A 26,430-nucleotide genomic window follows, 5' to 3' on the forward strand; every position below is an offset into this window, starting at 1 on the left:
TTACTGTAGGCTGCTTGGGGAATGTCTCTTGGTGTAGGTGACATTTGGTCTGATAGTCAAAGTGTTCAGTAGAGCCAACGGTTAGAAAGCCACGAGGAAAAGGCATTCTAGACAAAAGTCCTGTGTGATGTGTCTCAGGATCTGAAGAAGGATGGCTTCTCTTCCTTGGGAGAGTAGTTGGGCTATCTGGATAATAGCTGGAAAATTAGGCAGGGGTCAGAATCTGTGAGAACCATGGTGAAAGAACTGAGCTTTTTGCTAAAGGCCCTTTATTAACTAGCTTATGTTTTAAACAGATAATTACATCTGCCTCAAGGTAGTAGTCACAGGGAATGGTTAGAAAGCTCATAGAGGAGCCCAAGTGAAGAAGAGTGAAGACTTGGACCAGAACAGAAAAGGAAAGCTGATGGCCTATTCAGATTTTAAAGATGGAAGCATCAATTATTTTATTTTCTTTTATCCTTGCTTTCATTTTCCATTTCAGTAATATTCTTTAGATGACTATGGCAGGTTATGCTAATGTTTCTCCCTTCAAATTTTTACTTTTTAAAAGAAACAAGAAGACAGTGGATAATAGTGTTGTTCCACAGTTTTTAGGCTGTGAGAATGTGGGCAGGTTCCTTGCCCTCTCTATGCTTAAATAAGGATGAAAACCCTGTGCCTGTCTCATACTATTGTGAAGATTAAAAGGGTTGATACATGATGGGTCCTTGGGATAGTACTTAGCAAATGAGGACACTCAATAATTTTAACTATGATTATAATCATCATAATAAAATATTCTATATAAGAATTGCCTGTGAGTATTCTTTGACAAATGTAATGAAGCAAAATCTTGTGATAACCCAGATTGCTTTTCACATTCAATTAACCTCTTACCAAGTACTTAAAAATAATACAGAAGTCCCAAATTGCAGAATACACAGATGTGAACAGGGATACATCTATCCAATAGAAGAGAAGATAAAAATAATATGTACATGTACAGACAGTTAGTGAATTTTGTGGTAGGGAAATATTCACCTTGAAAAAAAATCACCCAATAAATATTTATTAGGTTCTCATTATGTATTAGGCATTGTACTAGGTATCCCTAGCCTAAACAAGAGTGCTGCACAAAACAAAATCTCTGCCATCATGGAGTCTCATTCTAGAGTCAGAGGTGAGACAGATGAGGCAGGTGTGTGAGGGAGGAGATGGGGAAGACACACAATAAAAATCTGAAAAATGAGCACACTAAGGAAATATATAATACCCATGCTATATTGAGTTTATAATTTGAGTTTTAAGCAGTTTAAATTGTATATAATTTCATCCAGTTATATTATTTCTCCAACAATATTGAGCTATTCTGGTGTGGAAACACAAGGTAGGTAGCTGAAATCAAAGACTACTTAGTTGGATTTTGAGATGACTAGCAAGTGAGCAATTTTAAGAATGATTTGTACAAGTTAACCTGATTGACAGCAGTGCTGATGAGAGGAAAGTGTTGGAAAGGAGAAAAGTGATCAGATTTAAAAAATGGAATGTCTATGTGGGCTAAATGAAAAGTTCCAATAGGAGTCAAAGAGGGTAGCTGGAGGATTATAGGCTGTAGCCAGAGAGGACTGAGGTTGGTGCCTTTTCTACTTGAAGCTCCCATGGATAATCTAGAGCTATGGAACAGACATAAAGTGGGAGCAATAGTCATCTGAAGGAAAGTGAAAAACCTTGGGCATAAAGTGTTATATGGATTCCCAGAGGCTGTAAAAACAACTGTGAATGAAACAGTAGGCACTGAAGGGAAGGAAGTACATCAGATGCAACAACTTAGACATCTGCCAAACCTATATACTTGAGGGAGCAAGCCACATGACACGTTCCTCTTCAACCCAGCTGAGTGCTTCCAGGCATGTGGATTCAGCATTGCAAAATGTATGTACTTTTTCAGACAAGTCAGATATGTGGAAAAATTCTCCCAATTTTAAACATTGGCGTCTGATTTAATATTAGAAAAAATATTGAGAAGCTCAATCTGATTTGGCAGAGACATTCAGTTTGCCATCACTGAGCTGAAGCCTTCAGTGGATGAGTAAGTGGAGCTTTGGTACATGGAACTCTGAGATTAGAGTTTAATATTAGCGACAATGTCAGTCAGTGACCATGATGCTCAAGACTGAAATGGCAAAACTACCTCCATTTTGTTCTGGCTGACTTTTGTTTTACCCTGTGTTTTTGCCCCGCCATCCCCACTGCAGCCAGCTGGCCATGAAGGCTGCACCTGTAGTTTCAGGGGGTGCATTGTTTCTACAATACTGGTAAACTTACAAGTAGCCAGGTAGCAAGTTCTACCCAGCTATAACTGCATCTCCATGGCGCTCATTATTTCTGCAATTCTAAGAAACTTTTTTTTCTTAACTGAAACTTTTTGTTAACCAAAAATCTCTTTTTTAATGCATCTGCCCCTGGTCTAGTGTAACTATGGTGATCTGATGTAACTATGGTTGCTAGCTTTGGCCCTGGCATGATGTAATTGTGGTTTTAAGCTTTCTAAACTCCAGTCTGCCTCCCCTCTGGGTAGAGAGTTCTTTGGGGCAGTCAGAGAGAATGCTAATGCCCAAAAGAACTCTCAGCTGGTATTATAAAGCCAAAACAAGACCACCTGGCAATCTGAATGCACCTTTATCTGAATGCAAAGCAAGACATTGTCCAAACAAAATGATCACTCTCCTCTCCTAGCCAATGATTACAGCAGTGCTACCCATCACATATTTAGCCTGGTTTTATTCATTCCAAGTTACAGATAAGATTTATTAACATATCCTCATAGAATTAATTTTGCTTCCAGATAGCCTCCAGTTCAGAGTTAAGATCTTGGTGGCTTGAACATTTCCAACGCGAGCTCCCAATACTTGTGTGGATAAACTTAACAAAAGATCAAATTCTAAAAGTATTCACTGAGAAACCCCATGGGTCTCCATGGTATATAAACTTCCCTCTTTAGAACAAATCAATAAGCTCAACTTTGTCCAAGTACAGAGTAGTCCTGTGGTCTTTAGTCAGAGGGTATTGACAAGTCCGAGCTTTAGTTTTACAAAATGTTGTCTTCCATTGAAGCATTTACCACCCCACTACTTTTCAATTAAGAAAGGAGCTAAATATAGAATAGATTCAGTGTCAAAATAGGTAAAGAGGGGAAGCTTTCATCTTCAGTATGACTTGGGAATATTTCAACTTCTATTTGTGTGTAATTGTTTGAAATCTTAGAATTCATAGCACCACTCCATGAGAACCAAAGTTTCTATAAGGATCTTCACTTTGACACTAAGCCTTTGTATCTTCCATGAATTCATTTAAATAATATTTTTAAGTAAAAAGAACCCTAGAGGCCAATTAATGTGAAAGTAAAGGCAAAATATTCTAAGACTAAATAAATTATAAATTTTTACCAGTTGGATCTATTGAATAAGGAAATTCATTTCTTCCCCCCGTGACTATTTGGTACATGTAAGACATTTTTTTCTAGTTATTGGAGGTACAGTAATGAACAAAGCAGATAGTTTATAATCTCCTGAGGATAGATATGGAAAATGAGAAGATAGCTGAACTGATAAACATTTCTGAGTAAAGCTAAGTCCTGTGAAAAATATTAAACAAATTTTAAAAGGCTTGAGTTATTGCTAGAAGCAAGGAAAAAACTAGTTTTGATATGATATGCATGATTGGGAATTAATCTCCAAAGAGGAGACATTTGAGTGTAGTGAATGGAACATAAAGGTCCTAATACACAGGTGAGCCTGGTACTCCCAATGAGTAACAAGAAGGTAAATTTGACTGGAGAGAGGTGAGCCTAGGACAGAGAGGGAGGTAATGAGGTCAAAGACCTGGGCAGGGGACAGAAGAGCAGTGGTGTGCCTTGACAATAGCTTGTACCTTATTACAGGTAACATGGGAACATACTGGAAGATTTTGGCAGGGGAATGGTGTAATATGGCTTAGATTTTGGAAGATCAATTTGTGGAGGATTTTTTTTTCAGTTATCTTTATATTTGTCTTTTACTTCATTTAAAAATTTTATTTTAGAATTACATATAGGAATATGGTATTTATATCATTTCACCCCACTGTCCCCCCAACTCCTCCCACAACCCTACTCTTCACTCCCTCTCAGTTTTGTTACCTCTTATTTATTATTGTTATACATATATAAAGCCTACTGAGTCCATTTAGCTGTTCATATACACATATGTTTAGGGCTGACCACTTGGGATTGAATAACCTATCAAGGAGCTCATCCTTGAAGAAAACTTGTTCTCTCTCCCTCAGCAGCCATTGGTTGCATGTAGGCTTTTCATCTACAGGTAAAATTTCCCTTGTGCATGTTGGCATGTCAACTGGTGTTGTCATTATACAGATGATGCTTAAGCAGTCATGTTAAGATTTCATGGGTACAGCAGCTTCCCTGTCATGTGTAGAGAACCCTGTCTTGTAGCAGATGCCCAGTCCTCTGGTTCTCGGAATCTTTTCAATTTGATTACATTTGAAGACTAGTGAAGCAAGAGGGCAACAAAGTGATCAATTAGGAGATGACTGAAACTAGTCAGTTCCATCCAAGAAGTCTCTTCCAGGGTTTTAAGGACTAGGGCTTTTATAGCAGATTCTATTTAATATATCCTAGCCCTTTTGCCATTCATCATGGCCACTCATTATGCCTAATGTGAAATACGGGCATATTAATACTTCTTTAGGCTTTGCTGTCCCACAGACTTGATAAGTATTGATTCTTTCAGGGGCCTTGGGTTCCTGTTTCTTGCAGACTTCCTCTGGCATCCTGCCCTTATCTAGGGTTATCATTCTCTGTTAGAAGGGATAATGGCTTGTTCTAATTTTAGCAGCAATGAACATGGTGAGAAATAATCAGATCTAAGAAATACAGGAAGGGAGAGATGACAGGACTTGTTGATGCATTAAAGATGGATTTCAGAATAAAAAGAAGGATCATGGCTGACCTAGTCACCCACAGAATAGTGAGCAGTGACATTATTAATTGAAATAGGGGAAATTCAGATCAAGAGTTCTTCTGGGGTATGCTATGTTTACAGGATGTTACATTGCTATGCCCAGTATTGAAACACAAAGGGAAAAACAGTTGTCTGCTTTAGTATGGAGCCACTCTGTATTACTCTCTTAAGCAAGTCTAAAAAGTAAGTTACCCATTTATGAAGACTTACATTTATCCTTCAGAAGACTGTCCAAGCCCACCTAGCCAATTCCACTCAAGAGAACTCTTCCAGGTTTTAAGGACCAAGGTCTATTATAACAGATTCCATGAACTCTGTTGGGCCTAGTTCACCTGAATTAAAGCGATATTGAAACTACTCTAGGTTTTATTATTTCATAGCCCTGATAAGCTTTGGTTCTTTTCTGATCCCTGGATTCCTGTGTCCTAAAGACATCTTCCTCTGGCATCCCATTTCTTGGATATTGGATAGTGTTCAATGATCTCAAAACACAAGATTAACTTTGGTTACAAGGTTAGGTGAGGTAGGAGGCATTCCCAAAAGTCATTTCTACAGCTGACAACTACCTATAATTCCAACTCCAAGAGATGTTATGCCCTCTTCTGGCCTCCACAAGCATGTGGACCCACATGCACATACACTGTTGTGTGACACTATTCCTTGAAAGACATCTTCTCATCCCAGATAGGGAACTGATGACAGACCAAGTAAACATACCAGCATAGTCTACCTTGGTGAGCCAATGAGTTTTTGGGAGTGAATGATAGGAACATGGGTGAGGAGTTACTTACAAGAGTAGAAATCACTCAAAGACAGTTGCATCACCAAAACTCACCCTAGCATGTGTGACAGCTCACAAATACTGAAACTCTAGCATATACTGTATGGCTTACAGGTAGTTCAACAGGTCAGAGTGTCTCTTCCAGGCAGGTCAGATGGTCTAAGCATCTTCCAAGCAGTGAGGCTTATATGAGGGTATTTCTTAGTAGCCTTTACTGCTTATAAAGGCTTGAGGAGCAAGAGTCCTAGTGAATCTAGTAAGTTTCAGGAATTTACTGAAGCTTTTGAGTTGTTTACTTCCTGAGTTTTAGCAAGCTTTGCTGCAGCATAGAATGTTTCACCTTGCTTTAGAACACCCCAATTTTTAGCAAGATCCCCTCCAAAATGAAATGTTTTATCTCAGAGGAGATTGCTGCAGATCACACATATACATATTAATACAAAAATCAAATTAAAATATTTTTAATTAAAAGAAAAACAACATAGTTTGGTGAGAAAGATCTATACTTGTGCTTGAAAGTTGAGAGACCCAATAAGAAACAGTGGATCCTAAGGTAGAACCCACAGATGGAAAGAATTGTTTTAAATTTTTTAATTCAGGAAGCATAGGAATTAATTTGGGTTCAAAGTAACTGAGTATGGAAATGCTATAGTCAACCTAAACTCTATGCCATCCATGTCTCAGAAATTAATATTCTTCCTTTAAAGTCTATGAAGACTAGCTTAAATCCCTACCCCATGGCATGTGAAAACTTTCACCACTTCCCATGTGTTTCTGCTGTTTCTCAGGACAATTACACTGTCATGGTTCTTTTTATTTTAAGTTTTGCTGCTGCTAAAATAGTAATTCAATAAAGAAATTGAGTGTGGAATCTAGAACCAGCTAGCATAGATTTGAATCTTTTTCCACCCACTGATTGGCTGTGTATTCCTGGGAAACTTATATAGTCTCTCTCCATCTCAATTCACTCAGTTGAACAAGGATAGGCTTGTCATGAAGACTAAGTGAATTCTTAAATACAGAGTTCAAAGCTGTGCCTATGCTTAGGCAATTTATGATCATCTTCCCTTGTCATGTGTGCTCTCTGTTAATCTAATGCCATTCTGTTTCTTGTGAAATTTTCACACAAAATCTCTGATCCAGGTTTCAGGTTATACTCTAGCAGTACTGTCCAGTAGAAATATAATATGCATTAAATTTGTAATTCTAATGTTATAGTAGCCACATTTTAACTAATTAATAATTATTATATTTCTTCACTTTGTATTTATGTGTGCATGTATAGGTATGTATGTGCTACAGCATGTGTGTGGAGTTCAGAGGGCAACTTTGGGTTTTTTTTCTCTTGCTGCTTTGTGGGTCGCAGCAATCAAACTCAAGCCATCCAGGTCTGCATGCAAGAATCTCTACCCACTGGGTCATCTAGCTGTCCCACTACCACATTTTAAAGGAGTAAAAGTAACTTTAACATTATATTTTATTTAACATAATATACCCAAAAGATCATTATGATAAGTTATAATCGATCCAAAATTTAACAAGAAGCTAGGTATGGTGTTGGCACATGCTTTTAAACCTAGCACTCAGGAGGCAGAAGCAGGCAGATCTCTGTGAGATTCAATTCAACCCAGTCTATGTTTTGCATTCCAGACCAGGGAGACCCTGTCTAAATAAAAAAAGAAAAAGCAAACAAACAAAAAAAAAATCAAAACAAAAGCAAAATTTAACAAGGTCTATGTATATTCATATTCATATTGTCTGAAACCCAATGCGTATTTTTCGTTTAAGAGTATGTCTCAATTCTTTCTGCTCATATTTCAGTTACTAAGTGGATACGTGTCTCCAGATTGGCTGGTTCCTCCAATGGGCGGGGCCGACACAGAGCGGGAACTAGGAAGGGAAAATGGGAGCCATCTTGGGTTGGAAGCCAGGAGCTGCCAGTAGAGCGTGATGGTGTAGGAAACTCACAGCCAGCACAGCACTCAAAGACAGAATGGACTGACTCCCTGTGGACCTGGGGCAAGATCGCTGGCCCCAGAGGTGTGAGCGAATACTAGCGGGGCTATGGGCATGGCACAGTCTGATAAGGCCAGCTCTGAGTCGCAGTGGTGCAGGGCTAGGCACTGGGTACTCATTCCTTTGTAAGTTAATAAACTCACATAAAATATATTATATGGTTTGTCTGATCACACAGGAGACCCAGAGAGAATTTGGGTCACAACACATGTAGTAACTGCTGCCATTTTGGAAAATGTAAAAAAGTAAAATGTAAAATGAAGTAAAATGTAAAATGAAAAAAGTAAAGCATTACTTTAAGATAGACAGCTTAGGGGCTGGAGAGATGGCCCAGCAGTTAAGAGCACTGACTGCTCTTGCAGAGGACCCAGGTTAGATTCCCAGCACCCACATGGTGGCTACGAACCATACTTAACTCCAGTTCTAGGGGAATCCGAAGCCCTCGTCTGGCCTCCAGGGCATTGCATGACACGGGTGCACTCACATACATGCAAGCAATACACTCAGACACATAAAATGAAAAAATAAAATATTTTTTTTTTTAAAAGAAGATAGCTTAAATTGACTTACTCAGTACTGGGAATTTTTAAAGGACTTGGAATGTGTGGGAGATTCTGGCCTTTCAGTATCTTAACTACTTTTTCTTGTCTTCTTTTCCCTCTCTGCACTCTAAGGAGCAAAAGAAAAAGAAATCAAAGGAAACCAGTTCATCCAACTTATTATAAAGAACAAGTCAGTCTTCTCTATCTCTGAGCTCAAATTCAAGTCTCTGAAATACACTCAGTCTTGATTAGGAACTGTATGTGAATGGTGCCAAATTACAATGGGATGCTTGACTTCTGGTTTGGTTGTTTTTCCATTTGGGGAGTTTTCTTTTTTGTATTTTGACTTTACAATGGTGTGAATGCACTGTGCATTCATTAGAAACTATACTTTGAAATTTGAACTTTAATCTTTTCTCAGGTTAGTGATGTCATTTTGAATACTTTTTGGCACTGCTGGACAAGGACAGAGAGCCATAGCTCCCATTTAGCCATATGATTGTAGGGAAATTTTCCATGCTGTGGGGATATTAGGCTGCTCATCTGGGATGGGTTAGGTATATTGGATGTGTTCTCAATTATAATGCTTTCAGTTTATGACTTTATCAGGATACAGTCCCATCATAAGTAAAGAAAGTTACACCTCTACTCACTTGGTATACTTTTTTGGTAACTAAGTAAGGACTTCATATACAACTCTTAAGGTTTCTATTTCTAGGGAAACACAAATCTTATAAGCATGTATATGGTCAGGGTGTAGGGATAATCATTTTGTTCTTTCGGTTATGTGTTATTTATAACCTGAGGTTTCTGTGCACCGATTTAAATTTTATTCTTCATATATTGCATTAATGTATTTCTTAGTTCTGGGAAACCATTAGAATAAAAAGATTTCATTTAAGAACAACAATAAAATTTTCTAAACGTTAAAAAAAACCAAAACCCTGCTACTTTTTACCTCAGGGTGAAGGAGGCAGAAAGTTCCCTAGCTAATAGTGTGGAGTCCTGTCTGTGATTCCCAGGCCCAGTTTGTCACTTTTTCATTTCAAACAGAGCTTAGCATTACAGAAAACTTTAATAACTTTTATTTTTATACCTGAAATGTATTTTAACCAGCAATTTTAATTTTAATTAAGAGGTATTTTAAAAGATAATATAATACATGATTAATCAATCAAATTAACAATAAAGCTTTTGTGTCAGATAGGGAACCAGAAGGTGAAATCTTAAAGTAACTCCTTGAATTGTCACATTAACTATATCTTTGGTACTGAAAAAGATAAGCTCATTATAAATATTTCTCATTGCTATATTTAATATTTTACTCAGGAGAGTCTTATGATCAGATTCATTTGTCTTCTGTGTTCAGGTACAGAATGTATGATGGCCTATCAGTTTTTTATATCAGAAAGCCCAGGGAAGTCCACATTTTGATACATTCCTAGTACAATGAACATTTATGATTAAGTGATGTCTGTGAGGAATCCATAATCCCAAGAGCCTTTTGAATTGTTATCAAATAGAGATTAAATGGTATGTGTGATGGCTAATCCTGGGTATCAGCTTGACTGGATCTGGGATTAACTGAAATGAGAGAGATCTTGGTTGTATCATCTGAAGCTGGAAGACACACCCTAAATATGGGTGTTACCTTCTGATGGCAGCCTGTATAAAAGGCCATGGCAGAGGAGAGCACTTGCTTTTTGCAACTTGCCTTCTCTCTCACTGATGAGTTCATCCTGCTGCTGTAGACTGAAGACTAGCCGATATTTTGGAATTCATCAGACCTTCAGTGCCAGCTTCATATTGATAGAAAATTTCCAGATAATTCAGAGAATTTTTATATTCCTATACTCAGTTGTTCATATATATATATGAATATATTACCATTAGCATATTATCATTAGGATGGTACATTTATTACAACTAAGGAATCAACATTAATGCATTATTATTAACTAATATCCCTACTTTATTAATATTTCTTTAGCTTTTTCCTAGTGGCCTTTCAATGTTTTATGATCCCACTTTGGATACTACATCATATGCAATCTCCACATGGCCTCAATTTTCTTGTAACTGTGATAGTTTCTTAGACTTTACTTTTTCTTTCTTTTGTATGATTAGATATATTTTATCTTTAGTTATGTAGCATATATAAAAATAAAATTTATCACATTATTTTTATTCAAATGTTACAGAGGTATTATCATTTACTTAAAACTTATGCATATTTAATATATATCTTGCTTGATAAGGTTGGTTATATATTATATCTATAGTACCATCACCAAAACCAAGGTATTGAGTACAGCAATCCCCTCCAGAATGCTCCTTTTTCTCTTTGTGTGTGTTTGTGTGTGTGTGTGCGTGTCCCCATTTAGCATGAAGCCTAGTCTCTTTACATATTTTAAAGTGAATATTACCATTATAAATACTATATTATATACATTGCTAGAACTTATCCATCATGCATAACTGAAACTTTGAACTCCCTGAGCAACAATTGGCATTCCTTGTTTCATTATTTCATGAACTCAAAAACTGTTATTTGATGAACTTTTAAAAATTAAAATTTTTATTTAAATTATTCAGTTTTTAAAATAAAAATTAAATTGCATTTATTTATAAATGTGTGTGTGTGTGTGTGTGTGTGTGTGTGTGTGCAAGCCTCACAGTGTTCATGTGGTGCTGAGAGGGCAATTTGTGAGAGCTAGTTCTCTCATTCTGTCATGTAAGTTCCACAGATCAAATTCTGGTCCTCAGGCTTGGTGGCAAGAGCCTTCACCCACTGAGCCATCTCATCTGCCCAGTTTGGTAGGCTTGGCTTATAAATCAAAATGAGTCAGTAAATATGATCATGAAAAAAGAAAGAAAAAAGCAAACAAGCAAGTTGCCTGCATGGTCAGCTTCTGATTCTTTGTCTTAATAAGTTTTTAATTAGCATATAACATAATGAGTTTCAATATGAAACTTTCATGTGTATATATCATTGTTCCTTGCTTTGTTTGCTCCTCCACTGCTTTCCTCCCTCCTCTTACTCATCTTTCTCCTTACAAATATTCCCCCTTCTGTTTTGTCACGTGTGTGTTCTACACATGAGAGAACATATATGTGTTCTTTCCTTCTCCCATTACCCTCATTGCTGTCCCCCCTCCCTTTAGAGCATTTTAGTCTCCCTTTGACACTCATGTATGATTTAATTCTGTCTTGACCATGAAGCAGAAGTGTCCAACATTTGCCTGCTGAGAAGCTTATAGAATGCAGGGTCACCAAAGGAATATAAACAGAAACAACCTGTGTGAAGCAACAGCGCCAGCCTCTTCCACATAAATTCAACTATAATTTTAAGTTCATTTGATAAAGACAAAAATCTATACTGAAATCTATAGTGAACTCACACACCTCTCTCTGGTAATTCCCATATTTATCCATTATTACAGAAGTGTGGTTGTTTGTTGTTTGGTTTTGTCTACTGCTAAGGATTAAAGCTGGGGCCCTGGGCATGCTAGACAAGTGCTCTAATACTGGTAACACTGAGATACATATCCTTATCCTTGAATTGTTGAATCAGGGTCTTAGTATGTAGTCCAGGTTGGCCTTGAGCTTCTTATTTAGCACACGCTGGCCACAAACTCATAATCCTTTTCCCTTTGCCTTCCATATGCTGCCAATATACGTTTTAACAATGTGCTTAAAACTCATACTAGTCAAAAGTCAATGATGGGCTTCTTTGTAGCATTTTATAATGTATATTCCCTTCTTCCATGCCTACTCAAATTGTTCCTTCAAAAACTTGAGAGCTCAATACCTGACGACTGATTTCACGATGATAATAAATGCAACATCTAAAACAATTAACTAAAAAAATTTCCAGAGTACCACTAGCAAAGATCACTCAGAGGTGAACTGTATTTTTAATGTCATCTGCTAGAAGAGACAAGTATTTAATGCATAAGAGTTCTAAGAGGGGCTGTTTAAGAAGCAGATTACCAATGGCAAATATATTGTTAGAGCCCATAGGCAAGGATTTTCAGAATGTAAGTTGCCTGTTACACCTTATTGCTTTTCTTCCAAATTTCAAATATTCGAGAAAATCCATCTAAAAATCTCCTCGGTATTTGTGCTGGATAACTTTAGTGTCAACTTGACACACCTGGGTTGAGGGAGCCTCAGTCGGGGAATTGCCTCTATTGGACTGGCCTGTGACCATGTCTGAAGGGCATCTTCTTGATGAGTAATGTGGGAGGGCCCAGCTCACTGTGGGTGGTGCCACCCCTGGGCAGGTGGGCCTGTGTTGCATAAGAAAGCAGGCTGAGCAAGAGCAGGGAGCAAGTCTGTAAGCAGCATTCCTCCATGGCCTGTGCTCCAGCTCCTGCCTCCAGGTTCCTGCCCTGAGTTCCTACCTTGGGCTCCCTGATGAATGCATGTGACCTGGGAGATGTAAGACAAATAAACCCTTTCCTCCCCAAGTTGGTACTGGTCAGAGTGTTTTGTCACAGCAATGAAGAACAAACTAAGACAGTATTTTAATTGTTTCCTGAATTACCTGTAGGATGCTGGGCTTATTTGTATAGGGTCTGATGTGTGCCTACCATTAAATCAAGATTATGTTTTATACTGAAGTTTATATTGAGCCAGGTCAATTACCTGACCTTGTTTTTGTCAAAGCATTCATTGGGTGTGATTTGAGATGCTTTTAACCATTTTCATAGCACTTGTTCTCAACTTTCCTTGTAGGAAGAATGCGTAGGACCTTCAGTAAGTCATACTCATTAGGAAATGAACTTGATATTAGATAGATGGAGGGCTTCTTAAATAGCATACGGAAACTCCATTTCTTCCTCCGGGTGATTCCACTTGATTCTCCCAACAATAGAACTTGACTGAGAACCTGTCAGGATTGGGTAAATCACTTCTGTAAGTGTGACATGCTGTTCCTCTGAAATGTTGAATCAAGGGTTCTGAAACTTTCTGATCAATAATCAGATGAATTATTCATTGTACCACTGGCTTCATTTCTGTTGCCATAACATAACCAAAAAAGAAAAACAAAAAAAGAAAAGTAGAGAAAAAGTGTTTATTTTAGCTCATAATTCTAGGTTACAGTTCATTATGTGAGGAAGTCAAGGCAGTCTAGATAATTCCTCATTGTAACTTTCTTCTCAAATGAGTCTAGATTGTATCAGGTTGACAGTTTAAACTAGCATGTCATCAAATATTTGTGTGACCCTTTATACCATCTAAACGTAAAACAAGTGTTTGCAGGCATCTACTAAATTTCACAAGCATCATATCAGCCTGTGTACTAAGACGAGGGAGTTTCCTTCACTTTATCTCATTCTTCATTATCCTGAGAAAGAACAGAAATTCCATTGTCAAATTCTAAAAGCAGTTGTAGTAATTGTGGAAAACAGGACAAACTCCCTCAATTGCTCCTAGTGCAAATGATAACCCCATCACAGGGACACATTTTACTAAGTACATGTTTAAGGCAAGGGAAGAGCAGGGTGTCTAAATAGTTCTCTGAAAGTCTAGCAGCTGTAACTTTGAATTTAGTCAAGCAATCCACTGCATGCAACACAAGCCTGACCATGACTGTACTCCATATTTAGTTCACCTCATCTCAATTATTATGAGAAGGAAACTTTCTAAGCAAAATTTCTGCCTCAGCTTCATGAAGCAGATGTCCACAGACTCCCTTCTTAGGTTATGAGATTCATGAGCAAATCTCACCAGCACAGGTGGATGCTCATCCTCTTTCATGTCCACCTGTCATCCTTGATGATGGAAAAGAAGTAAAAGTCTCTCATCTCCCTGAGTGTTTCTTTCCAAACACATCTCTCGCAGCTCTCCAGCATCTGTTTCTGCTGTGCTTTAGAACTTAACAGTGTTTACTGTGATCTCAAAGTAATTTCTCAAGACCACATCAGCAGAATTGACCTGGCACTCCAGCAGTGCCTGAGGATTATCAGAAGTGAAGAAACCTTCTGGGATCTCAGCACCCTCATGTCCATCCACAGACAACCTTTGTTTTCCCATAAGAATTAACATTTTGTGGGCTGGAGAGATGGCTCAGTGGTTAAGAGTACTGACTGCTCTTGCAGAAGACCCAGGTTTGATTCTCAGCACCCACACAGCGGCTAACAACCATCTGTAACTCCAATTCCAGGGGATCCAACAGCATGTTCTGACCTCCACGGGCAGTGCATGACACGGTTGCACCTACCTACATGCAAGCAATACATTCATATGCATAAAATAATAAAATATTTAAAGAATTAACATTTCAAATAAAAACTTAAGGTCTTTGCTTTCTTCATTTGAAGGTTAAGATAAAATGTGTCCAACCTGTTGGCCATCCCTTCCCCTTCTGCACTGGGGTTCTAAGCGTTGCTGCTGTTTGTAGTCCAGTTCAGGTGTTTCATTGTATTTTTTCACTTCAGTGTCCTGATTTCATCTTTACTCAATTTTTGAACTCATTTTCTGGGTCTACTATGGGACTTGCTCAAATACTAGGAAGATTCCCATATTGTTGATATTGCATTATTCCTAAAACTGTCCTAAATGGTCTCTTCGCAGATGTAGAAAAACACATTTCAGATGATTTTGAGAAATAAAACAACCCTGTTATTCTGTAGTTTCTGCACACCCCTGTAGCTGTATAATTTTCAGATGGAAGAATTATCAAAGTGTTTGGTGCATAGTCAATAATATTTATTTAGCTGATGTGTATTTTATCTTCTAAGTCTGCTCTCCTGTAATCCTCCACCCACTGTAGCATCCAACTGGGTCCTGTAGGAACCTGAACACAGCCATGTTGTGTGTTCTTCCGTATATGTCTGGGAGCTGTGACATCATCACCCACCTTCCAGCTGACCTGGTACAATTATTCTGGTAATTAGTAAAGACAGTCTAGCTGCCTCATACCTGCCATCTCATAAATTGGGAGGCTGAGACAGGAGGAATGCCAAAAGTTAAAAGCTAGTTTGGGCTGGTGAGAGGGAAGGAGGGAGAGAGGGACGGAGGGGGGCAGGAAGAGGAGGAAGAGAAGGAGGAAGAGGAGGAGGAGGAAGAGGAGGAGGAGGAGGGGGAGGAGAAGGAGGAGGAGGAAATGATACTTTTTGAATGATACTTTTTCTAACTAGTTAATGTAACCCTGGATAAAGATATGACTTGACTGAGCTGTGGAAGGTTCAGCATCAACCCATATAGATTAGAAGCCTAAAATGAAAAGGATTTTATTCTGGTGATAAGTAGATAAGAATGGAATTGATTCTGTTATGATGTTCCCTTAATTTTTTGAATACTTTCTGAATTACATGCCAAACATTTCAAAGAGCTCTAGCATCAAAAGTCAGCTTTAGTGATTTATTACTTGACTTACACTATTAGGTCAATCCTCAGTTTTGTTTAGAGCAAAGAATTGGAAATCAATTCACTTACAAAGATTTCCTAGTCACTTACTGGAGTCATTCATTTTCTTAGATTCTGGGAGCTGTACCAAAAATACTTTACCAGTACTTTTCAAATCCCTATTAATTATATCTGTTAGTTTTTGCACTTAGAATCATATAGTTTAATCCTTTGCACTCAGAAAGAGGTAAGACTTGAAACAGTAATAATTTTAACATAACTTTGCCAGAATAGTTTTAAAAATATTATAACTTCTGCATTAAGTATGCTTTGAACATATTTTTGTCAAAAACTTGGTACTTTATGCTTTTCATTCAATAAGTAGAAAAATCTCCATTCTATTTTCTTTTAGAAAAGCTATTCCTCATTTGGAAAGTTAACCAACCAAATCATGCTAACCCCTTGTTGGAAAGAAACTGAGCTTTATCTTTTAACTTAAGTAGTACTTTAACATGTACTTCAACAACTACTGGAAAACAAATTATGAAATGCAGCTTTTATGAGTGATTCCCCTAAAGTGGCCAAATCTCACTGATTCTCAATGAATCAATTTTGATAAATCATAAGACAATAAATCATGTTATCACAACTTAATTTGTCATCATGTAATTTTACATAACAGCAGACACAATGAATAGCTAAAGTAAGTGACTGTGAAGAGAGAACTGTGGTAAACACACCTGCCTGTCTTCAGCAGGTTTGTAGGTATGCACTGAACTCTGCCATCAGATATTTGTAAGTTTTAAATATCATATATATTCAAAATCATCCCAAAGTTTTTGACAAGGTAAAATTTTCTGTGAATTTTATGAAAGAAAAATGTTTTAAATGCTAAACTGACCTGGGCACTATCATGGAACTGCATATTATACAATAGGAAATATTAACTATATTATAAAATGAACTAGCATATAATTAGAATAAATATTTCAATATCTGGTTTGACAAGCTACACTGTAATCACTTTATTGAAATTAAAATAGATCACATTAAACCTTTATATGTAGATGTGCTTTCCACCATAACTACAAAATATTGAGACTTCCTGGCTGCTCCAGAAAGCCATCTTTTCATTTATCTGGGGTCTAGCTCCAGCTTGCTGCAGCATGTCAGACATGACTGTGAACACCAGCTCTGGGATCATCATTTAGTATTTGATGGAAAAGAAGGAAGCTGTAATGGAAGCAAAGAAGTGAAGAGAGGGCCCTGCGGATGTGATGCTGATGAGGAAAATGTGGAGCAGGAAGCTAACAATGAGGTAGAGGAAGAAGGCAGGGAGAAAGGAGAGGAAGGTAATGGTGAGGAAGAGGATGGAGATGAAGATGAGACAGAGGCAGCTGTGGACAGGCAATCAGCTGAAGATGATGATGATGTTGATACAGAGAAGCAGAAGACTGATGAGGAAGACTAGACAGTGAAAAAGGAAAAGTTCAACTTAAAAGGTCACTATGACCTATTCACCCCCCACTTCCATCTCAGAATCTAAACCTGGTCACTGTCAAGAGGCAAGCCAGCCCACCTACAGCAACCAGTGCCACCCACAGGGGACACGCATTTTCTACCACCTCACCAAACCAGAGTGTGAATTTGCAATGGGGAAGAAAAAGGAACCAAAACCTTCCAAGGCCCTGTTTGATTTTACTTGAAGTACTTTAAAAAAGAAAATTTGTATTTTTTATTTACATTTTATGATTTTGTACATATTGTTAGAGGTCTGTCATTTGTAATGGCAACAAGTGATCAAAACAGCCTTCCTGTGTCTGTCCTAATTCTGACCTTACTTGTGGTGTGACCATGTTCATTATAATTTCAAAAGATGAAAACAAAACCTTCTAATAAAAAGAAAAGCAACAAAAATAACAAAAGCAATCTTTTGATCATTCCCATAACTTCTCTTGTGTATGTATCTAGCTGTACTTTAAGTAGCTGTTTTGTATGAGACAAAAAGTTAAAAAGCCAAAGATAAAACTCTTCCTTCCTGTCCTTTCTATGTCTGTGAAGTTGCTGTTTAGTTATTTATTTGGCTTATTTGATAGTATGTGTGAAACAATGTCCAACAATAAACCAGAATTTTATTTTGCTGAGTTCTAATAAAAACAACAAAATTGAATAGTTCTAGAAAATGTCCCAACTACTCTTAAAAAGACTTCATGCTTCAGAGAAAAAAATCATTTATGATTATGAATATCTGAAAAAAATACTCACTTTAGAAATGGATTTTTAGCTTTTAGTGCTTTTCTTTAAATTTTAATTAATTTAAAACAACAAAATAGATCCTGACTCAACAGAGCAGAAGGGGAGAGCAAACTCATGAAAGTTGTTCTCTGACTCCCATATATGTGCCATGGCAAACATGAGCCCACACTTAACACACACACACACACACACACACACACACACACACACACCACTATTATTCAGAAATAAGTGCTCTGAATATTTTCAGTCCTATCTCCATCTATCATCTACCTATCCATCTATCAGTCATCTATCCTGTCTATGTGTTAGTGAATCTCTATATAGAAATCATACAATGTAAACTGTTTTGAAATTTAAGCTTTAGCTATCTAGCACATTATAAGATCTTTCATTTTAGTGAATGTACCACAACAACAAAAAATCTTTAATAAAGATAGAATGTTCCATTGCATGATTGAGTCACAGTTGAATCAATCCAATATAGTTGGGTATTCGTTTGCATTTTTCTCTAAAATCTATATGATTACTATCTCTATAGATGAATCATCTAATATTCCTAGTTCTTTCCTTAGAAATTATTCCTAGAAGAAATAACTCTGCCTTTGTATTCAAGCCTTTTCATAAAGGTTATATTGGCATACATGCCCACAAGCATCATAGAAGCATTCTTTCCTTGAGAGAAATTACTATACCCAACTTTCTTAAAGAGCATGAATCAGAGTAAGAAAGTGGAAACCATTGCATACTGCATCAATTGTATACATCTTCTTGTACAAGAAAAATTAGAGAGGCCTTTCATTTTCCTGCCTTATTCAGTGTTCTCTACATGGCGTCTGTATTTGTAGGTTGTTCTAGTTTGTTTCTCCATTGTAGTGACAAAACACTAATACCAACTTGGGGAGGAAAAGGCTTATTTGTCTTACATCTCCCAGGTCACAGTTCATCAGGATGCATAAGGTAGAAACTCAGAGCAGGAACCGGGAGACAGGACCTAGAGCACAAACCATGGAGGAGCGCTGCTTACTGGCTTGCTGCCCTGGCCCATGCTCAGCCTACTAACTTATACAATACAGGAAAACCTGCCCAGGGGTGGCACAGCCCACATGACTCAACAATCAAGAAAATACTCCACGACGTGGCCACAGACCAGTCCAATGGAGGCAGATCCTCATTGAGGCTCCCTCAACCCAGGTGTGTCAGGTTGACAACTAAAGCTATCCAGCACATAGACCTTATAAACAGAAATTTAAATGTGCTGAGCTGTGATGAATAAGTCAATATAATTATTCTGCCAGATGTGAAAACATATCTCACCATTTAGATAGCCTATTGATTAGCTGCCCAAATGGTAGATCCCTAGAGCTGGGCCTGTTTCATTATTTGAAGAGTTTATGAGCTTGAGTATCAGAAAGTAGCAAAGCAGGAGAAGTGAACTATTCACAAAAAATTTTGGTTTTGTATTTTTATGTACTTTTTATTGTACTATTTGTGTACTTTTTATGTATTTTTATGAAAAGTACATGATCTCCTTGAGCTCAATAATTAGTTATTACCTGAAAAAAATCCATTGCAATGACAATAACAAAAATATAAAGAGAGGATATGGCATTCCTTCCCCTAAAAGGTATCAAATAAAGGCTTGAATTGTCATTAAGAGAGAAGTTATATTCATGACTGGAAGGGCACTATGAAACAACAAATAAGGATTGATAAAAGGAATATGAAGTTAGGAGGAGCAAATGTGAGATAGAAAAGACCATTGGACTTGTATTTGAACTTCATTCATTTGTCCACTCAATTTAACAAATATTAAGTACTCTTTATGGGCCAGGTCATGAGCTAGATGTTTAACTATGATGATGTGAGCAAAACTGACATGATGTTTTCCTCATAGATCTTAGAGTTTAGCGAAAAAGATAACCATTGAAAAATAAATATGTTTTTGGCTCCAGTTTATAAAGAACTTAAAAGTCTTCATTCTTGTCTTTGCAACAAGAAAAGGTATGGATTTGCACTTTATGCTTATGTCTTTCATTGGCTCCATTAGAAAACTCGAGTCTCAGAGTTAAGAGCTGTGCTCAAATCTAGAAAGGAAGATGGATGTGGACAGACATGCTGAGAGCTAGACTTAGAGCCTACTTACTCTAGAGTAGACTGGAAAGAACATTTAGCTGTTACCATAAAACATAGTGCATTCCACTTCTCAAATAAGTCACTTGGGAGGTTTGAGGATCCCAGGATAGAATGTGAAATCTAAATTACATTATGTATGTATGTATGTATGTATGTATGTATGTATGTATGTATGTATGTATGAAACAACCTCACTGAAGGAATTGGAAAACGATGAACTAAGTGACACTGAAAGTGAGTGGAATCCATTGCACTGTAGTTGATGAAGTTGGTTTTCACAGATATATGAGGCAATAATTTGATGCCATTATCTAAGCTTATTAAAACTGAAGAGTTCAGTAATCGGAGGGCAGATGGTGGAAGCCAGTTTTTCTACCTTGGGAGTCAAAGGTGGTAGATAAGCAAGGGGAGGTGGCTAGAATAATCCAGGTGCTAATGGATTAAAGATTTTAGTAAAATCTCATGTTTAGTTCGACATAACTGACTGTTGTGGATGCATGTGTATATAATTGCTAGTGTACATGCTAGTGTATTCACTTGGGTTTCTTTTCTTTTGGCATAGAGGAAAATGAAACTACCTATCAATAACTGTTCCTAGCACACAGGATTTTATTTCTAATATCATTTTTCAATGAAGGAACAGTTCTCCTTAGAGAAATGGCTATTTCTAGGACTAGGATAGGGTATTTGTAAGACCAGCCTAGAGCATCTTGTATGGCCAAAAATAATAAAGTGTTAAAAACAAAAGAAGCCCCCTCTCAACAAACAACATTGAAGGTTTGTTAAGGGGTAAATGGCTAAATGAAAGAATTCTTGACAGTCAAGTTTACAACAATCTCAGGAAAAAAATAATGAAGATTTTATTATGATGGTGTTGGCAGAAACAGGAGATGCATTACCACACCCGGTCACTTCTGGGCATCAGATACTTCAGTCTGAAACCATAGATAGGGTACATAAACAACAACTCTCAAAGGTCTGTCTCCAGTGACCCATCTTCACCAACCATACCTCCTTCTTCAAAAGGTTCCACAGTATCCCAAAATAGGACCACCAGCTGGGAAACAAATGTTCAAATATCTGAGCTTCTGGGGAAACATTTAACATTCAAATAATAACAGACATAATAAAGGAGAGTTATATGATCACATGTAGTAAGGGGAGATTAGAGATTACCTGATGACAAAGTACATGAGATAATGATTTACTTTAGAGATTCTGGATTTTCCTTTAAAGGCAGGTGGTTGGCCCAGAAGGCTCCTGGAAGTCTCTTTTATTACATTTATATTTTGAGAGAAGGGAGTAGTATCCATAGATTCTCACTTGGTGACTGATGCTTTCATTGTGTTCTTTAATCCTTACTATGAGATTTCTTCCTTTACAGATATCAAACACTTCTTTTCCTATTTATTCCTTCATATTCATACCTTAGCAGGCCCATCATTCTGAATATAAAGAGAATAACAACTGGGCCCTCCAAACTGCTTGTGAATCTTTTTATGTGTTGCAGTTAAACTGTAGACTCGGGAGGAAAAATAAAACTCTCTTCAGCATTTCTGCTTGGTAGTGAAAAATATCATTTGCCAAGCAGAAATTCAGTCTACCAGTTTACAGCTGAGACTCCTTAGCAGTCTCCCTCCTTCCATTCTTCTCCCTCATCTTTTTGTGTAGCATCTGAGAGTGGGGGGAATACTGGTTTATGTGACCATAGGAAATGGGCTGATATAAGGATTCTGTAGTTGTCCTCTGACCTTGTAAGTCCTTTGCATTAGCAGGTCCTGAGGGCCAGCACTGGGACCACTGTATCTGCTGGCATGTTGTGCCTCTCATGGCCTTTAGTTATCTGAGCACCACTGACAATAGTAGACTCATCTCTACTATAAACCTTGTTTGTCCAACTCTTAGTTTCTATGACTTTCTTGGACATCTGTGTGTAATGCATATTCTTTTCCACATGACTGCAAATCTGAGTAGTTGGGACAGGTATGTTAGACCTGCTTTCTCTGTACCCTTTGCTTTTCTACTCTCTGGAGTTATTGGATGTGGTGCTTCTTCTAAGTGTATGTAGTCCCTTTAGACCAACCCCTGAGAAGAAGGGCAGTATCCTGTCTGTACTAGTATCTCTCTAAATTGTCCTACTGCCTGGGAATTGAGCACAGTAGGGCCAGTGAGATGGCTCAGTAAGTAAAAGTGTTTGCACCAAACTGATGACCTGAGTTTGACCCCTCGGTCCCACAGGATGGAAGGAAAGAACAAATTTCAGCACGTTGTCCTCTGGCCCCTACACTTGTATGACACTGTGTCCTGAGCAGCCTATTTCCTCCGAGGGGCGGGGCCTGCTGTGGAGAATTGATTGTGGAGAGTTAGCAGCAAAGGGAAGAGTTTTCTGCACCATCTTGGATAGGAGATATGACTGGCATGCGGTGGCCAGGCCCGCAAGAACGGAATGGCCTGACATTTACTGACCTGGGGCAAGACTGCGGGTCCACGAGGCATGGATGATAGCAGTGACTCTGGACGGGCTGCAGAAGCAATCTGGAATGGTGGGCTCTGAGCCGTGGCATAGCGCTGAGCACCAGGTGTTCATTTCTTTGTGAGTCACTTCCCCCAACAACGGTATCAACTACAATAAGTTCACATAAAGATATGTTATATGGTTTGGCTGATAGCGCAAGAGACCCGAGAGAACTCGGGCGACAAAATTGGAGTAGGCTGGCCAGAATAAATGAACCACAGCCTTGGGGTTGCGGATTTGGGGAAGCAATGCTGTTCCTGCCACCTCTGCAGCAGGTTAGCTGGGCTCTGATTCCAAATCCAGGAGCAGCTGCCAGGAACCCAGGGGAGAGGGCAATCAAACCCCATATGCTTAATGGGGTTAGTAATAGTCACGTGGGTTATAGGATGGATTATAAAATCTGTAACTCAAAGAGGCCAGCCATGCAGAAGTGTGGGTCACAGCTGTGTTGTAAATGTTGGGGTATGTTGCAGGTATGTGAAGACTTGTTAAAGGTTATCAAGAGGCTAGAAAAACTTTTACTGGCTTTGGACACAAACAGAGAGCCCAGAGAGGGAGCGTGGCCACTTTGCCTAATAAAAGACATGCCCCAGGCAGGGGAAGCTGAAAAGGCTACAGAAGTCTTGGCAGATGCAGTTGCAGAGCTTGAGAGAGAAGAAAAACTGGACATTTGAACTTGTGTAAGGTCCAAGGACTCAGAGGAAAAGACAGATAATAGTAAAAAAGGAAATGACCTAAAAATAAAAGTAGCTAAAGCTTCCCCTCAGACTCTACCATTGATACAAAAAGGAAAAACAGGTAACAGTGCTGTAGCTAGGAAATGCTCCACACTGAAACTGTTAAAACTGAAAGACAAACAAGCAATCAAAGAGCCCCTAGCTACGTGGCTTGTGAGAGTGTGGGACATGGGAGCAAATGACATCAGTCTAAGTCCTTCAGAAGCTTCACAGGTGAGTTATATAACCACCCATCTGTCCTTGTGATATAGGCTGTTCAACCTAGGCCAATGCAGGAGGGGAGCAGTCCTTAATGGGATGGCTGGTTGAAGGCATTAAAGGTACATGATCATCACCAAGGGAGAGCAACATGATTAGCAAGGGCTGAGGTCTATAAAGGAGGGGTAAGCATTACTGAGAGAACTAGGTATGAAAAAAGCAATATATAATGTCCAGTTCATTGGGCCAGATAAAACTGTGACCACCAGAGATATAAAGGAAAGCTTAATTCAGCTGGGACCTCAAGAATGGTATGGCGCTTTAATGGTTTTGCTCAGCCCTTTTATAGGACAGGATCTTTATGAACTGAGAGAGGCTTTAGCAGATATAAGTGACTCTGACCAACATGTGAAACATGTCTATAGAATAACAGAACACCCTACAAGAGATATAAAAAAGACCAGACAGAAGGAATGGTCCGTTTGAGTTACTCAAAGACAAATGTGGCAAGACTTATGTTGAGCCCAAATTCCCAGAAATAAAATATATAGAAAATCAAATTCAGTACTAAGGAGTTTCTGGAAGGCTTTAAAACCAGAAGAACAGTTTACCAAAGGCATTTAAAGGATAAAAACTGTCCTGAGGTGGTTAAAAATCCCCAAAGATTAAATAAGGTGTATTTCTCTTCTGATAAAGGCTGTAGAGGGATGGGGCCAGTCTTTCCCACTAAGGCCTCCCCCAACAGCCAGGTGTGGTCAATGGAGAGGTGACAGCTATAGCTACAGTCAGGAGGCAGACCCAGGGCCTCCCTAACTCAGGGAACCAACAGGTGCAGTGGGGACAGGAGAAGCCCCCTGCCTCCTTAGCCCAGTGCAGGGTCAGGCAACTGGAGCCAACCCCTGTAAGTGTATCAAGAATAAAAGAATACAAAGAGACTCCATGTAAAATCCCCCAAGTGTGAAATGACTCCAAAGGGATAACTAAAGATGGTAAAGAGCTAACCAAATTAATGCCTTGTACCCATGCTATGGTACCTAACAAGAAGCTATGGAGAAAACAGTGAATATGAATGGATAAAACCTTTCCATGCTATGTGAGACCTTGTCTATGATTGATTTAATATATAATTTTAACCTTCCTTCGAGTGACAAATGTGAAACCTGTTTGAAAGATATCTGAAGAAACAAAAGCCAGTTATAGCTGTAACATTCTGGGGAATTTTATGGTTGGGTAAGATGAAGACAGAGACTCCCAAACTATACAACTGTTAAGAAAATCTACAGTACCAGGGGTGGGTTGCCCCCTATGAGCTGTTGATCAGAGAGAGACCCTAGAGGTCCTCAAATTCACCAAGGCTATTGCCATTAATGCCAGTTGTACACTAGAAAGCTTGGTAAGGCCATGTTGCTGAAGACACTGCATGACGTGAGCATGGGAGAAGAAGAGATAGAACTGAGACTAAGCCAAAAACCTCCATGCCACTGGATGGATGACATTCATATTGCCAGAAGGTACTATTCAGGTGGTTGGGGAAGAAAGGATCCCCTATAATTCTACTCAACAATGAACCCCACATGCTGCACACTATGGACATGTCAAGCAATGCCTGCAAGTGCAATAATGGCTCAACCAACGTAGGTACAACGGACAAATTTTTGATTGTATAAGGCCTGCTCCTAGGGGTGGAACACACATCTGGTGCTGTAGACCAGGCCAACGCCTTGCATCATGAAAGGCTACAGGCCCTAGTGGGGACAAGTATATTGTTTAATGAATATAGTACTCCTACTGGGACATCTTCTAGGCAGTTTTCTTTACATTCGTGTTTGTTTAGCTGTGTCTACTTCCTTCTATTTGTCTTTATAGTAAAAGAAACACCCCTGAAATAAATCAGTGGCCACAGCTTAAAGGTGAATAATGGGGAAGCCCAAGAAGTCACTATCTTGCCATGATACAAGAGAGATTACCCAACATCTGTCACCCCCTCCAAGACACAGGGACCTTAGCAGAAGATTGGTGGAAAGATTGTAAGAGCGGAGGAAAGGGGTGGAGTGTGTCTAAGCAGCCTGTTTCCTCTGAGGGTGGGGTCTGCTGAGGAGAATTGACTGTGGAGAGTTAGCTGTGGAGGGAAGAGCTTTCTATACCATCTTGGACAAGAGCCACAACTGGTGCGTGGTGGCCAGGCACACAAGAATGGAATGGCCTGGCATTTACTGACCTAGAGTGAGACTGCAGGCCCACAAGGCATGGATACTGGCAGTGACTATGGGCGGGCCGTAGGAGCAATCTGGAGTGGCAGGCTCGTGATCTGGAATGGCGGCCTCTAAGCTGCTGCACAGAGCTGGCCACTGAGTGTGTGTTTCTTTGTGAGTCACTTCCTTCCCCCCAATGGTATGAACTATAATAAATTCACATAAATATATGTTATATGGATAGTCTAATAGTGCAAGAGACCCTGAGAGAGCTCAGTAACAGACACAGCACTCCAGATAGAAAATAGAGAGACCGAGAGAGAGAAAGATTGATAGATGATAAATAGATAGATAGATGATAGATAGATAGATAGAAAATAGAGGATAGATGATAGAAGATGATAGAGAGATAGATAGATGATAGATAGATAGAGAGATAGATAGATGATAGATAGATAGATAGATAGATAGATAGATAGATAGATAGATAGAGAGACAGATGTAATCTTAAAATTTTTTAAATTGAGCATAAGAATGTGACAGAGGCTGGGGCACCTGGAGTTCTTTTGTTCAGCTCTTTGAGCTGTTGACAAACTTCCTCCCTATACATACATGGTTTTAAACATTCTTGCTGTTAAGTTACTCTCCTGTCACACATTCTTCTCTATTCCACATTTTGAGTTTTTCAAACTTGGTCTTTA

Source organism: Nannospalax galili, unplaced genomic scaffold (assembly GCF_000622305.1).
Source record: "Nannospalax galili isolate Female #2095 unplaced genomic scaffold, S.galili_v1.0 scaffold284, whole genome shotgun sequence".
NCBI classification, from domain to species: domain Eukaryota; kingdom Metazoa; phylum Chordata; class Mammalia; order Rodentia; family Spalacidae; genus Nannospalax; species Nannospalax galili.